This window comes from Lathyrus oleraceus, chromosome 6 (genome assembly GCF_024323335.1).
Source record: "Lathyrus oleraceus cultivar Zhongwan6 chromosome 6, CAAS_Psat_ZW6_1.0, whole genome shotgun sequence".
NCBI classification, from domain to species: domain Eukaryota; kingdom Viridiplantae; phylum Streptophyta; class Magnoliopsida; order Fabales; family Fabaceae; genus Lathyrus; species Lathyrus oleraceus.
The window spans coordinates 177,454,831-177,471,157 of NC_066584.1; the positions used below are offsets into that span (position 1 = coordinate 177,454,831).

Genomic DNA, 16,327 nt, shown 5'->3' on the forward strand with positions numbered 1-16,327 from the left:
TGAATTATACACATTGAATTTTAATTTGAAACATAGAAATCTTTAATCTCATAAAAATTGAGCGAGTTATGGCCTTGGGAAGTTGACTTTCAAATTAGGGTTTAGACAAAATGACCTATAATGTTTCAACATAGAAAATGATTTTCCAAGCAAAACTAGCTCTAGGTCTCAACATGAAAGTTGTTTAGAATGTAATTTAGAGTAAGTTTTCTCTTGGAATCATTTTCATATGGTGAAAATTGTATGAGATAGGGTCTAGGGAGACCCAGTTTTGATTAGATGAATTAATCTGGCCAACCACCATCAATCAACTTGCTAATTTCCAATTCTCTTGACTTTCTTGACTCATGGTAGATCATATATGCATAATATGATGAAATTTGAACTGTAACTTGAGGAATTTGATCAATTGATGAGATAGCTTGTTGGAGAAGTTACTCAAGATGCCTAGTCAAACTAGGGTTTCCAAGGCAAATCACCCTCAAACTCTTGAAGCAAACTTGATCAATATAACATGTGGAGAACATTGGGACTCATATATGATGTTCATAACCATTCTTGAATCAATTCTTGGTTATACTATTTGTTCATGAAGGTCTTAAACCCTAGATGTGATCTTGATGAATCAATGAGATCAATGCCCTACCTACAAAAGAGTTAAACAAGTACAAAGGCATATTTTTGGCATTTTGTTTAGTGAAATGATAAAATACGAGTATGATATGATCGCAATGTGCTTGGTGATCTCTCCAAAAAAAACCCAATGAGGAAAAGGGTAAGGAGGATGCTAAGGCATAATCCCAATGCTAATGCTTATAATGGAATTGCAGGAGGGATCTTAGAGTCCAAATTGGGGTCTTACAGAATCAAAAATAGGAATTATGACTACCTTTTTACTGGGTAGAATACCAAAGAGTGAGTATCTGACACCGGTTAGAGTGAACATATCAAGGATAAACTCAAAGGAAGAATATCCGTCATAAGTTAGGATGATCATATCTAGGATAAACCACCAACAGAAATAGGATTTACAACTACCGATTACTGGGTAGAATACCAAAGAGAGTATCCGTCCTCGAATAAGATTAACATATCAAGGATAAAATCAGAGAAAGAATATTCATCATCGGTTAGGATGAACATATTAAGGATAAACTTTGATGGGAAAGAATGGATTACAACTACTGGTTACTAGGTAGAATACCAAAAAAGAGAGAAAATACATCACCGGTTAAGATGAACATATCAAGGATAGACTCAGAAGGGAGAATAAGATTTATATCTACCATTGATGGCACAGGTTGCATAGGTTGATTTGGTCTCGGGGCTTGATAACCAGGTTATCTCGGAGGTGCATTATTTTGGATAGGGTTATTGTTTCTATAGGAGAAGTTCGGGTGATTCCTCCATCCAGGGTTATAGGTATTCGAATATGGGTTCCCTTGGGTGTAGTTCACTTGCTCAGAGTGGGTTTCGTTTAAAAGACTGCATTCTGCAGGTTGATGTCCTTTGGTTACACATATCTCACAATCCGACGAAACTACGACTACAGTATTCGGGTTTATGCACATATGCTCGACCTTGAGGGCTAATGCGTCCATTTTAGCTTGCATCATGTCTATAGAGCTTAGGTCATACACTCCTCCTTGGGCTTCCTTCTTCTCAACTGTCGCTCGTTCGACTCCCCAAGATTGATGGTTTTGAGCCATATCTTCAATGAGGGCACTAGCTTCAGGATAAGGTTTGTTCATCAGCGTGCCGCCTGCGGCAGCGTCGATGGTCATCTTAGTGTTATAGTGAAGTCCATTATAGAAGGTTTGACTGATTAACCAATTTTCTAAACCATGATGTGGGCATGCTCTTAACAACTCTTTATATCTCTCCCAAGCTTCGAACAACGATTCTCCTTGGTTCTGGGTAAATCTAGTTATATGGTTTCGAAGAACGGAGGTCTTACTTGGGGGAAAGTATCTAGCAAGGAATACTCTTCTAAGGTTATCCCAAGTCGTAATGGAATTGGGTGGAAGGGAATCTAACCATGATAGGGCTTTATCTCTGAGGGAAAAAGGGAATAATCTTAAACGGATTGCCTCAGGAGAAGCTCCATTAGTTTTAAAAGTGTCTGCTAATTGGAGAAAGATTTTTAAATGTTGGTTTGGGTTCTCAGTAGCGAGACCTGCGAATTGTCTTTGTTGCACTAGTTGCAACAGGGAAGGTTTAAGTTCGAAATTATTAGCTGGGATGGTTGGGTTTACTATACTAGAACTAGGTTCTTCGTTGGATGGTTGGGCGAAATCTTTAAGAGGTATTTGGTTTTGATCTTCGGCTATAGCTCTCCTAATTCTATGAAAGAATAAACGTACGTGAGCATAACGTTCAGGTTCCGCTAGAGGATATACTAAGCTTTCGGTGCTGCGAGCTTTTCGCATTGACCGGCGGGAAATAGCCTAAGTCTAAACGATATAACAACAGGGTAATGAAATTTGACGAAATTGGTCCCCGACAATGGTGCCAAAAACTTGATGCATGCTTTTCGCAAGTATACGAACGCGTCAGAGTAATATAAAAGATTGTCGAATCCACAGAGACCAAGTGTCAATCTATCGTTATCTATTGTTATGGTGTTTATCTAAGGCAATCAAAATAGGGGTTTTTAGAGTGTGCAATGAAATGTAAAGTGTTATATAAAGTTCAATTAATAAAGACAGGCTCGAATGTAATTCACATAATCAATTATTAATCCAAGTACTTGCTAATAGAACTACTTATGGGCAGTATTTCCTACTTTGAGAAGAACCAATTTAACAGGAACTGTCACTTTCGCGTATTCAGAATTGAGTTGTACTCCCTAATAAAACCCTCTTATTGTCACTTATAAAAAGGCGCGCATTGCGTTAGAGTAGTAAACCTATTTTTAAGAAATATAGTATCTTGACTAAGTTGAACAGTATTTTAACATGGATTCCTCAACCAAAAAAGGTTCTCGCGAACCAGACTCTAAATTTTTAAACGCGTCCGAAAATAGTTTTAAAATCTCTTTTCTTTTTAAATTAAAAACTCCTAATGAACTAAACAAAGCGCTTTCGCTGTATTTGAAATAGTTAAAAACAATTAAGTTTAAATAGACGTTGGACGGCTTTCGATCTTACCCAACGGAAATTAAGTGCGGGAAAACTTAAGTTGAAAGTTAAAATAGCCCTTAAGTGTTTCTACGAACAATTGTACGGATTATCGGTTCAATTACGATCCTTACATTCTAACCTTATATATTTAGTTAGACATGGTAAAGTAAAGGTGCATTTAATTTAAATAAAAGTAGCGCGAGTGTGGAAAGTAAATAAAAGTAGTGCGAGTGCGGAAAATAATTAAAAGTAGTGCGAGTGCGGAAAATAAATAAAAGTAAAGCGAGTGCGAGAAATAAACAAAAGTAAAGCGAGTGAGAGAAATAAATAAAGTAAAGCGAGTGCGAGAAATAAATAAAGTAAAGCGAGTGCGGGAAATAAATAAAGTAAAGACAGTGCGCGAAATAAATAAAGTAAAGCGAGTGCGGGAAATAAATAAAGTAAAGTCAGTGCAGGAAATAAATAAAGTAAAGACAGTGCGGGAAATAAATAAAGTAAAGTCAGTGCGGGAAATAAATAGATAAAGGTAAGGAAATAAAAACCTGCTCCAATCGGAGGATTGAATAAAACGCAAAGCGGAAATGAAAATGGCGGCAGGATTAACTTCCTTCCAAAGTGCTCCAAACTCGATTACATACTTGATTACACAATTGTGGTAACACCCCAATGCGAAGCGATTACCACTTTAAAATACTGAATATATGCCTAAGTGAAACTAAGTTTGCTTCTAATTTTGCCTCGACTCTAAGTTTGGATGCTTAAACAAATGAATTCGAGTCTCTATTTATAGGCAAGCAAAATGATGGAAATGACAAGGACTCCCTTCAGTTTGAATTTGGGAGGGAAAACTTTTCCTCTTGTGGCGCCCACCACAAGGCCATGGCGCCCGCCACAAGGCCAATCTGTGGCGCCTTAGTGGAAGTAGTGGGGAGGGTGGCAATTTAGGGAAGTTGAGCTAGGACACGTCATGGCAGGGTCCATGGCGCCAGCCACAGTGGGAGCCACAAGTGTAAAATGCTGAATTTTAGGGTTTTTAGCTCGTTTTCACTCCTTTTCTCGATCAGGGCTCTGATTAAAGTAAAAACCTGAAAACAAAGAGAAACATAGTAATAACACAACAAAATAACAATAAAACTACTAAAATGCATGCAAAATCGGAGTCGAAAATATGGTGAATTTCAGTGTCATCAAACTTTCCCACACTTAAACCCTTGCCTGTCCTCAAGCAAAACATTAAAAAGCTCATAGAAGAAAAACTGGTATAAACGAGTGCTTCAGGTTAAAAAGATTCAAAGTTCAAGTCGGGATGCAGTGATAGGTACTAACTAAGTGAACTAAGGGTATCATGATGACACTTATCCGCAAACACGGACATAAACTCCATTCCTATATTAACCAACCCATATTATCCCACAATACCTAGGCCTGCCTCTTCATCTCTTTTTGTGTCCTTTTCATTCAGGCGCAATCACATTAAGCCCGTTACCCGTACATGCTTCATAGCAGAGTGACATGTTAGTGATTATGATCCAAACATGGGGTTCCTGGCACATAAATATGTGTAAACCCTTTTATTTGAACCAACTGCAGTTGTGGGGGATCGAATCGTAATCCGTCCTACCGAGTTCAGTGCCAGATACCTCTGAACCAACTAACAGCGGGTAAGTTTTTCTTTTTCTTTTTGTAGCACTTTTTTACAACTCTTTGGTTTAAATGAATTTGTGAGGGTCACCTATACCGGATTTGCCTTTTTTCTTTCTTTTATTTATTTATTTCACTGGATCATTCACTTATATTCATCGGTCCCCTACGTAGAGGATGCGTAGGCCGGAGCTGACTGCTGCTATAAACTACTGAAGACTTATACTGAAATGATGATTAAGGCCATGCTATATGGGGTTTCGGGAATGATTCCTATATTTACGAAGTCTATGGTGCTAAAACAATACTGATGTTTCACAAAGTTCTCCCAAGTCACCGCATCCTTACTCAAACCCGTCTTAAAAACCCAAAAACTTTCAGAATAACACTATTTTATTTTGCAAAATTTTTTTGGTAGGGCTAAAGGTATGGGGAGATTAGACTGTACTAAAAATACACTATACTGGTGACTCGTCAAACTCATGCATTATCTAAGACACTAAAAGCAAAATAAGAAACTAAAAAGCAATAAATAAAAATAAACAAACTATCTAAAAACAGCAAAGAAAATAAACAAACTAACTGAAAACAACAAAAAAAAGCGATAAAGAAAAGCGATAAAGTCTCCTCCCACACTTAAATCGAACATTGTCCCCAATGTTTCGAAATAAGATAAGGGAAGAGTTACCTGACAACCTACTGCTGACCACTGGTGCCTTCACCATCCTGAGGTGGACGACGGGAGCGGGTACGACGACGGTCTCTCTGATCCATCCTCGCATGTAAGGCATCCTGAGCAGTCCTCACCTCTCGAAGGTTACCCAAAATGGAAACCTCAGTGGCTTCGATGAGTGCAGTATGTTGATGGTGGTATTGTTGCTGACGGGCTTGCATATCTGTGATCGTAAGCAGGGACTGTAAAACAGTGTCATAGGATCTATCTGTCCTCCGCTACGATTCTTGCATGAAGCTCATGTCATTCGCCAGTTGTTGTTGGATGGTAGAGAGTAGGTCATCACGCCTTTGCTCTCTAGCCATGTGGTCAGGCCACATCTCCTCTGTAATATAAAAGCCAGGAGGAGTACCTGCAAAAGAAGAAGATGGTGCGGTGTGTGGTGGTGAAGTGTGATGGGGGGACACATGAGGTGCGGGAGATCTCTCTCTCCGATCATATTCATCATCAGTGTCGTGTCCCTCTTCATCAGTAACATTAGGAGGAAGAGGACCCAAAACAGGTGGAGCATCTAAAGCATAGGTCCAATTCCTTTCATCACGTACATCGGTACGTCTGGTGCATGGTAAAACAACAGATGGGATAGCTACACCATGAACCATAAGAACATAGCCTCCTTCTCTCCTCAATCGACACAATTTCATGTCTCTCAGAAATTTTAGGTTAATTGTGCGAGGAGGTAAGGGGTCTAGGGTAGCTATCTCATTGTTTAGGTTAAGCGCCCGAGCAATAGACGTAATCAATCCTCCGAAAACAATCGGTCCCGCTTTATTTAAAGTTAAAGCCATATGCGCGAGCATGAACAAGACCGAATTAATTTTTCTATTTGTGAGGCTTCCTTGCAAAAATAGAAGCTCTCTAGCATTTACCTTATTTGGATTCTCCCGGCCAAAAATAGTACATGCCAACAGATATCTAAAAACTCCGATGGTCGGGTTATGGATAGTCGAGGCAAGAATTCCTTCAAAAGAATTTATGGAAGTATTTGACAATCTCTGCCAGAAGGAAAACACCTCGACTGACCAATCCGAATCCAAAGGGGCCTCATAAATAGCACCGTCCCCATGAGGGATTCCTAATAAGCCTGCTAGTTCGTCGATACTGAATTCATATTCAACAGCAAACATTCTAAATCGGACAATACCAACTGTGCTAGCAGTGTTAGGATTGGCAATATAGATAAAAGAACTTAAAAATTTGATTGTCAATCGCTCATAGGTAGGTTCTTTGTTTGAAAAGATACTATGCAAACCTAAATTATCTAATAAATAAAATATGCTATGGTAGATACCCAAATTGTAAAGACAATTTTCATCAACATACCTTGTCGGGAGGATCTTCCGATTTTACAACCGTTCGATACTCTTCCTTTGCCTATCTCCCGGTTTCCCTCCTCGAAGAATGAATCCATTAAACTCCATTATGTAGCTCTTGCAATGTAACGAAGAAGATGAAGTGGGCTATAAAAAGGTTGGATTTTTATGAAATTCGACGGATGAAAATGAAAATGGAAATCGGGAAAATGATTTGTATGGTGTGAGGATGAGAAAGGTGGGAGCTTTTGTGGGTTCAAGGATGTTTTTGCAAGGTGGAAAAATGGGTTTTGAAGGTTGTAAGGTGTAAAAATGGTGAAGAAAGGGAGTCTGCCCCGAGCTTATATAGAAGCTGTGGCAGGCGCCACAGGGTCTATGGCGGGCGCCACAGGGTCTATGGCGGGCGCCACAAGGCAAAATTCGGCTGGGCCGGATTTTGGTCATTTGGCTTGGGCTTCTCGTTGTCTTTTTGGTTTGGGGGGTCCGGATAGCGTTTGTCTTGTAATTTCCTAGTAACACGAGGCTTGCATAATTTTTATAAAAATAAAATTTAAAACATTAGACTAAAAAATTAAATAAACAACTTTAATAAAAATAAAATAAACAAACATAAAACATATATATATATATATATATATATATATATATATATATATATATATATATATATATATATATATATATATATATATATATATATATATATAAATGTAGAAATATCAATGTGCTTACATAGTTAATAAAATATCCCAAATGCAATGATATAAAATAAGTTATGTAAATGCGAAAAAATTAAAAGCATAAATGAGAAAAAATAAAATGAGATGGTAAGATCATATAGTAGGGGGTTCGTCTTCCTGAGTAGATCCACGGAGCATGGGTACCTCCTGCCTAAGCGCTACGATCTCCTGGTATAAATAGTCGGCCTCAGTAGCGTGTGTGAGATCAGATACTCCCATCTGCAAGGTGAGGTCAGCCACCTCCTATCTAAGCTCTGTGATCTCTCTACGACACTCTACAATCTGGGTGCGGATGTCTGGAGTCTGTAATGATAAATTGTTAGAGAATATAGTGATCCTGGGAGAAGGTGGTGTAGATGTATACTCAGCAATAGGTGGTGATCTCGGCTCCTCGATAGTCTCTCCCTGGCCCTCCAGAGCATAACTCCAGTTCGCTGGATCATGCACACTAGTCATCATAGGCTCAGGTAGTGTAAAATAATGAATCGCCTCGCTATCGACTAGCAATCTGAACTGACATGGGTGGAATAAGGCTCTCCTCATCAACCCTCTGGTCAAACAAAAGTCGATATCCATGGTAGTGTACCCACAGTAGGTCCGGAGATGTAACAACTTGCGAGATAGACCTAAAGCGATAGCAATCTGTGTGATGATACCTCCTACATGGATGACTCCTTCGGTCGATCTGGAAACACCGCTGAGTCCATATAACAGAAAGTTCCCACATGCTACAGGGCGAGACTGGGATGCACAAAATAGTAGGAAGATTTCCTCCTCACTCAGTAATGTCTCAGCATCCGGTTTTCCTAGGAAGGAATGTGCCAGTATCATCTTAAAGTATCTAAAAGCAGGGTTATGTATAGCCTGGGACAACTGCGTAGAAGGATCCTAACTCCCTCCACCTGATATATCACTCCATAACTTTTCCACCTCCTTACCCAGAAATTATCCCATAGGTATCTCGGGGATAGCGTCAGGAGTGGTCTGGAAACCCAATAGGTCACCGAACTCTTTTTGGCTGAAAGAGTACTCAACTACAAAAAGCCTGAAAGCAGCATACCCATCCGGTCCAGAGTACGAGTAATAATCAAATGAACCGAGGAACTCCAATGTCAAGTTCCTGTAGGTGTTACTTAGTCGTCAGCGAACTCGTCCCAATGAAGCTGGTGGCTCAGAAATCGGATACTTGGCTCAATGCCCAGTGCCTCCATGCAGTGCTGATCTGGATAACGTGTGGGCGCCATAGGGTGCTGATAAAGAGCGATGTAGCGCTCTGTCTGAGCATCATCTCTATAGGCTACGTGCATATCGTCGAAGTCTTGCATCCTGTAAAAGTTAGGAAAGGGATCCTGAAAATACAAACCATTCAAATACTTAGTCTTGGTGAAAATAAAAATAAAATTAAATTAAATTAAATAAATGCGAAAAAGTAAAATGAAAAACCATGGGTTGCCTCCCACGCAACGCTTGTTTAACGTCATTAGCTTGACAATCAGAATTTATACACCTGTAGTAGTAGGAATTGGTGGATCAATCAGAGTGTGGCTTGAGTAGTATGCTGGAACGTCTCTTCCTTCGTAGAGCTTCAATCTTTGTCCATTTACAATGAATGGACTACAGGTTTCGTTCTTGATTTCTACGACTCCGGATCTCAGAATCTTGGATACTTCGAAAGGGCCAATCCATCTTGAGCGTAGCTTCCTAGGGAAGAGTCGTAACCTAGAGTTGAAAAGGAGAACAGGGTCGCCTATATTGAAGTTTTTCTTTACTATTCTTTTGTCGTTCTAGGCTTTTGTTCTCTCTTTGTAAATTTTGGCATTCTCGTAGGCAGATTGCCTAAGTTCTTCTAGTTTATGAATGTCAATGATACGCTTTTCTCCAGCGAACAGGTAGTCTAAATTCAAAGTTTTAATGGCCCAATAGGCCTTATGCTCTAACTCGAAAGGTAAGTGACAGGATTTTCCATAAACTAGTTGGTAGGGAGTTGTTCCTATAGGGGTTTTGAAAGCGGTTCGGTAGGCCCATAATGCTTCTTGAAGCTTCTGAGACCAGTCTCTCCTAGAGATATAAACGGTTTTCTCCAGGATTTGTTTTATCTCCCTATTGGATACTTCTTCTTGGCCACTAGTCTGTGGGTGGTATGGTGTTGCTACTCTATGCCTAACTCCATATTTTCTTAAAAGTTTATCAAATATCCTCGATATGAAGTGTGATCCTCCATCGCTTATGACTAAACGTGGTGTTCCAAATCTAGGGAAAATATAGTTTTTAAATAGTTTGATCATTACCCTAGTGTCGTTTGTGGGTGCAACTATAGCTTCAATCCACTTAGACACGTAGTCTACAGCTACTAAGATATACCTGTTTCCTAAGGATGGTGGGAAAGGTCCCATGAAATCTATACCCAATACATCGAAGAGTTCTACTTCCTGAATGTTCCTTAGAGGCATTTCGTCACGCCTTGAAATGTTTCCAGTGCGTTGGCATCTATCACATTTGACAATGCAAGCATAGATATCACGCCACATGGTAGGCCAGAATAGGCCAACTTGAAGAATCTTGGCGTATGTCTTAGAGGTGCTCGCATGTCCACCATAAGGTGCAGAGCGGCAATGCTCTATTATACTATTTACCTCCTCTTCTGGAATGCAACGGAGAAAAATGCCATCTTTACCCCTTTTGAAAAGGAACGGTTTGTCCCAATAAAAGTTTCTCACATTGTGGAAGAATTTCTTCTTGCGGTGGTAGTCAAGATCAGGGGGTATGATATCAGCGGCTAGGTAATTCACGAAGTCTGCATACCATGGTACATTACTTACTGCTAAGGAATTTTGGAAGTGCTCATGAGGGCCTAGGCTATCATCTTTAGTGGTTTCTAGTCCAGCTATCAATCTATCGTAGGCGAAATCATCATTTATGGGTACTAAGTCTGGTTTTAGATGTTCTAGCCTAGAAAGGTGATCAGCCACTACATTTTCAATGCCTTTTTTTATCGCTTATATCTAAATCAAACTCTTGTAGTAACAGAATCCATCAGAGTAACGTGGGCTTGGCATCTTTTTTACTTAATAGGTAACAAATGGCAGCATGATCGGTGTAAACTTTAATTTTTGCTCCTACTAGATAAAATCTAAATTTGTCTATAGCGAAGACTACAACGAGTAATTCTTTTTCAGTTGTTGCGTAGTTTAGTTGGGCAGCATCTAGGGTTCTACTGGCATAATATATTGCATGTAATTTTTTATCTTTCCTTTGTCCTAGAACGGCTCAAACCGCATAATCACTAGCATCGCACATTATCTCAAAAGGTTCTGACCAATCAGGTGGTTTCATAATGGATGCTGTAATACCCCAAAATTTACCCTACAATTTTTCCTGGAAGCCTGGGATTATGTTTTACACTTCATTGGCATCATACTAGGTCATACTCATTGCATACCGCATTAGTGACTTGGAAATCAGGTTTTGATTGATCACTCCTTAACAGAAGGAGCCCACACAAAGCAAGATTGAGAATTGGACTTCATTCTCTAAGTATACAAGTCTCGAGGGTCTCAGGTGGCTCCAGGTATTTTATTATCGTCCTCAGTTCATTAGTGAAGGATTCAGAGCTATCAGAGTGTTCATCTGGATTTAATCAGGAAATTAGGGTTTCATGGCTACCTGCAACAGGAAATGTTTGGTTAGAAGTAGAGGAGATTATCCATGTCATGATTGGAGAGGCATCTTGGCCTAGGAAGACTCACAATTATCTCAGAAAGATCCATTGGCAAGCAGTGCAATCAGTCCCCGATCAATTTTGCCCTAAAATTAGGGTTTGGTATAAAATCAGTTTATTTCTGATTCTTTGGTTGAAACTCTTTTCCATGGCCCTCCATATGTCCACAAGGGTCTACATACAAAAAATCAGTTTTTTATTTGAGCCAGAAGTGTTTCATTTGATCATTGGAATCGAGAATCAGACAGTTTGGGAAAAGTCAATTGTGGGGCCAGAAAAGTCAACTCCTGACTTTTTGAGAGTGGAATCTCAAAATTCATGCCTAGTGGAGCCTACATGTGAAATTTTAACAACGTTGGATCATGGATTTGTCATTTAATCAGGAATTGGAAAAGTTACTTAATTTGGAAATGGTTGACTTTCCATTTTGGGCAAGTTTTTATGATTTTTGCACTCACTTTAAGCCCATTTTCCATCAAGATAAAGCTCCATTTGAAAATTTCTCCAACATGAAAGTTGTTCCTCTTATTCCAAGCTTTCTAGAAATATAAAGTTTGCTCCATTTGGATCAAAATTGAGAAAGTTATGCTTGGTCAAGGTAGGGCATATTTTTAGGACATTTAGAAAAATTTCTAAGTCTAAAAATCTTTAAAGTTTGTCAAAACTTCTTGGCCAGTTTTCTTGCACTTCAAGGCACCAAATGAAAATATTTTCTTCACAACAATTATACCTTGTCATGTCCTCTTTCACCTCCCTTTGGAGTCATCTCATTTGGATCCATGGTTTGAGAGATACACTCACTTAAAGTTGGCACAATGACTTGAAATTTCTAGGCAGATTTTATGCCTAACTTGCCCAACCAATCCTGCAATGGTGTGGCATGATCTTAAGGTCCATTTCTCATCTTCTTCCATTCATTATTTCCACCCATGCTCAACATGAAACATGCCATACTCCATGATATCTCTCTACTATTTACATTATCTCCTCAATTGGTGATGTGCTCATCAAGTTATGTTGCCACAAAGTCACCACCTTGGATTGATTCCTTGCTTGCCAAACCAGACCAAGCCATGCTGCACAAATGCAAGACCACACAATCAATGTTTTGTTTTCCTCATTTGGCCATACATCATATTTCCATTCACTTAAGCTTTGCCAAAATAAGAAATATTGACCTTGTCATACAAAACCCTCGCGTGCCCTCTTTCCCATTTCTAATACACCTCAACAACTTACATCATTTGCTCATGGATAAAGAAATCATTATTTCAGAGCCCATTAAGGTATTTGACCCACAATATTTAAGACAAGAAACCCTAAACATGAAAGAAGGCATTGGATTTTCGAGCAAGCAAAGGCAAGGTTCATTAGAAGTCAGATTTTATTTCTCAGCAAGTTCTTGAAGTGAAGTTCTTGAAGCACCCAGAAAGCAACATTCTCTTCTAGTCTCTCCACAGTCAAGAAGAAGTGGACTAGATTTCCACTAGGTAACACTCTTGCTCCATTTCCATAGCCATTTTGTTGATACATTTGTGCTCAGTATCATGCTTGTTTCATTACAATGCTAATCATATGCTTATGCTTGCTTTTGAAGTCCTCAGTACGAGGCATTGTTCATGGTGTTGATTTATGTTGTTGATTTTCTGCTCATGCCCGTGTTCATGTTGACACTTTGTTGTCAACTTTTCTCCATGAATAAGCTACCATTTCACCTAAAACAAGTTACCATGTTAATCCTTGCATTTTGTACTTGAGATCTGGGCTTTGTTTCATGATTTTTGATGCATTATAACGTGCATATTTTTGAGTTGAAGTTGAGAAAAACACACTATTTTTCTGCGTTTTTGCATGAGCATGGCTAGGGTTTTGGCTCAATGAAGAAGATGACTGTGTGTCATCTTGAGAGCCATTAGATCCAGTGTCTCCGTTTTAATCTTGGCTGTCCGTTGTTTTTGTCTTGTAGCGACTTAAACGAAAATGACCAATTGATAAATGTTCACATGATTTTTTAAATAAAATGTTCATTTAGTTTGTCACGCACTGATTTATTTGTGTTTTGGATCATGGGCCCTTCGCTGTTTGCTTTTCACACCCCACGCTCATGGCCCATCAGCGCATTACTCTTTTCCCAGTTCAATTTTAAAATGCTAATACACCACCTCTTTTCATGTTCTTTTTTTTATTCCCAATTTATTTCTGTTTTGATTTTAATTAATTTAAAATGTTTTCTTTGTTCATTAAAATATCCAAAAATATTTTCAATATTTCTTAATGCCTTATTTAATTTTATTTAATTTTTATTTTCACATTTATTTAGTATTAATATTTTATTTTAATTATTCATTCTAAGTGGTTCATTTTAGCATACATTTGATTCTTGATTTTATTTTCATAACTTAAAATCATTTTCAGCCTCTGATTTTTGGGATGAAGGTTGACCACTGCCGCATGGTCAACCTGACTTTTTCTTGGATTTTTATTTCACATTTTCAATTTATTTTTGATTTAATTTTAACCTAGTTTTGTTGGTTGACTTTTGGTTTGACTTCTATTTTATTTCAATTAATTCATGCACTAACTTTCATTATTTTTAAAATCTTTTTGAGGGATGATGATGTCTTGACCCCATCTTAGTTTAATTTTTCATAATTTTCTTGATTAATTTGCTATTTATTTGCTATTTATTAAGTTGACTCGAATTTTCAGTTGACTTCTTTATGATCAATGTTTGATTTAGGGATTGCTTATGGCAATTGAAGAGATCTTTTGATCCTCCCTTGTTCATCTCATAGACCACGTATTAGAGGCATTTTATCTTGATTTTATCTGATCCTTACCTCATTTCTTGATTTAATTATTTCAGTGGACCCTTTTTGTGCATCTTTTCATTTGTCTGATTCATCGGTTATCTGTTATACTTGTTTCCTTCATCCATGCTTACTATTGCTTGGTTGTTTAACATGTTCATACTTCCCATGCCTTGTTTAATGCTCCCTTATTTCATCCTTTGATTCTTTGCATGACAACTCTAGGTAGATATTCCCCTCTGTAAATCCTAACACATAGGTCCACATTGCATGACAACTCTAGGGCAGAGCTTCCCCACTTTTAGACCTTCCGTGAGTCTCCGATCTTGTGGCATGTCAGTCCGTTCTATTGCAAAGAGGTAACTGCCTAAGACTCGATTTAGCGAGCTGTGACACCTACTGCTGGGACGTTGAACATATTGCCAACTTTCCTTTGACACAGCTGGTGTCCTCTTTTGTAAGTCCATGTTCAGATGGCAATCTTTAACCCCTTAGTTAGCCGAACTACGACAACTCTGATTCTCATGTTCAGATGAGATACGTAGGCACGAGACGCGATGTCTTGCCGAGTTTGACTGCCGACAAACAACTAATCCTTGCTTGCTTTCTCCCTTGCTGTGATTCTTTTTCTCTCGCGTTCGTTGCGATCGAGACCTTCCCTTTCTCTTGCCCTAGTTGCAATCGAGACCCTTGTTCCCGTAGTTAGCTGAACTACGTTTTGCTCTGATTCTCATTCCAGATGAGATACGTAGGCATAAGACGCGATGTCTTATCGAGCGCACTTCTCTTTCGCCCATAGGTAGCCGAGCTATGAAGACTCTGATTCTCATACTTAGGTGAGATACGTAGGCAGTGAATGCGATATCCTTGCGAGTCATTTTAACCTTTCTTTTAGCAGATAGTACCTTAGATATACCTACACCCTTTAGACTAGAACAACAAGAGTGGATACCGTAGAGTACTACGGATGCATAGGGGTGCTAATACCTTCCCTTCGCATAATCGACTCCCGAACCCTAGATTTGGTTGCGAGACCTTATCTTTTCCTCTCTTCAGGTTTTCTTCGATCGTTTCCTTTCCTTCCTTTGGGATAAATAACGAACGGTGGCGACTCTTCTGTTCTTTTTCCCGCCGGTTGTTTTTTTTCGCGTTGGGACAGCTGGCGACTCTGCTGGGGACCCTGGTTTCCCTATGCGAGTCCCTCCTAGCTTTTGTGAGTTTCTTGTTTGATTGGGTGTTTATTCTTTTGTACAGTTATTTACTTTCAGCATTTATCTGCTTTATCTTATTGCATTGTATACATATGATTGATGTATCTGTTGGATCTGTTGGGTTGGTTGTTTGTTGGGGTGGGTTGTTCTATGAGAGATAAGCCCACTACCCAGGCTTGAGCGTACACACAGATTTTAGAGTGGATAGTCACGAGGCTTGCGTAGCTAGTTGCTACGTTAAGTCGTTCATGAGACCCACACCTAAATGAGGTTTCTTTTGGATATATTCTATCCTACGGGTGTTCCATGACGACAGGATGTTCCTTTAGAAATCGTCGACTCTGATGACCATTTCCCGGGGACTCAGTCGAGGCACTCCACCGAGACGCGATTATGTTAGCTCTGGTGGGCGCATTCTCGCTGCTCAATCCGAGGACCCAAGGCTGGGTACTTGGTTTTAGGATGTCCTGTTGAGGGGAGTCAATGGAGGTCTTTTGTCTCGTAATAATACCAAACCTTCAGTGGTAAACGTATTATTCTCGACTGAAGGGCTAGAAGCTGACAAACTTCTGTTCTTAGAACCTACCAGTGAGGGGCGGGCTAAATTCAGGAAACCTTAACCTTCAACCAACCCAGTTTTTTTGGTATTCTTGTTGGAGCAGAACTTTGATCTCTTTTATGTTCCTCAGTGGTTTTCTCTTCAGACAGTGCGACCTGACAGTTGTTCAAGCAGATAGAGCAATCCTGATTCCCATGTCACTGGATTGCATCACATCATTTCACATTCATATCATTTAACACATGTTTATCTATTTCCAGGGGTTTATATCTTCTTTTTGATTCTAGTCGGGGTTTTCTAGTTCTCCTAAGATGGATATTGGCAGAAAAAGACATGTCGCCTATAAATTTTCTGTGGTTTATTTGGATCCCATTCTACAGCTGATGAAGTTAATGGATCATGATTCTCTAGAAAGATTCCGGAAGGATTACGGGTTGATTCTAAGTTTCGTTACGGTTATCCCCAAAGATCAACATGATG

At 39.1% G+C, this 16,327-nt stretch overlaps 1 non-coding gene across 1 annotated transcript; it reads left to right on the forward strand.

Annotated features, from left to right (window-relative positions):
* The first annotated feature begins 1,839 nt into the window (after nt 1-1,839).
* Nucleotides 1,840-1,946, forward strand: LOC127099521 (small nucleolar RNA R71). Its single transcript, XR_007794014.1, has one exon. It is a non-coding gene; the product is annotated as a small nucleolar RNA R71 (small nucleolar RNA).
* Nucleotides 1,947-16,327: the final 14,381 nt, after the last annotated feature.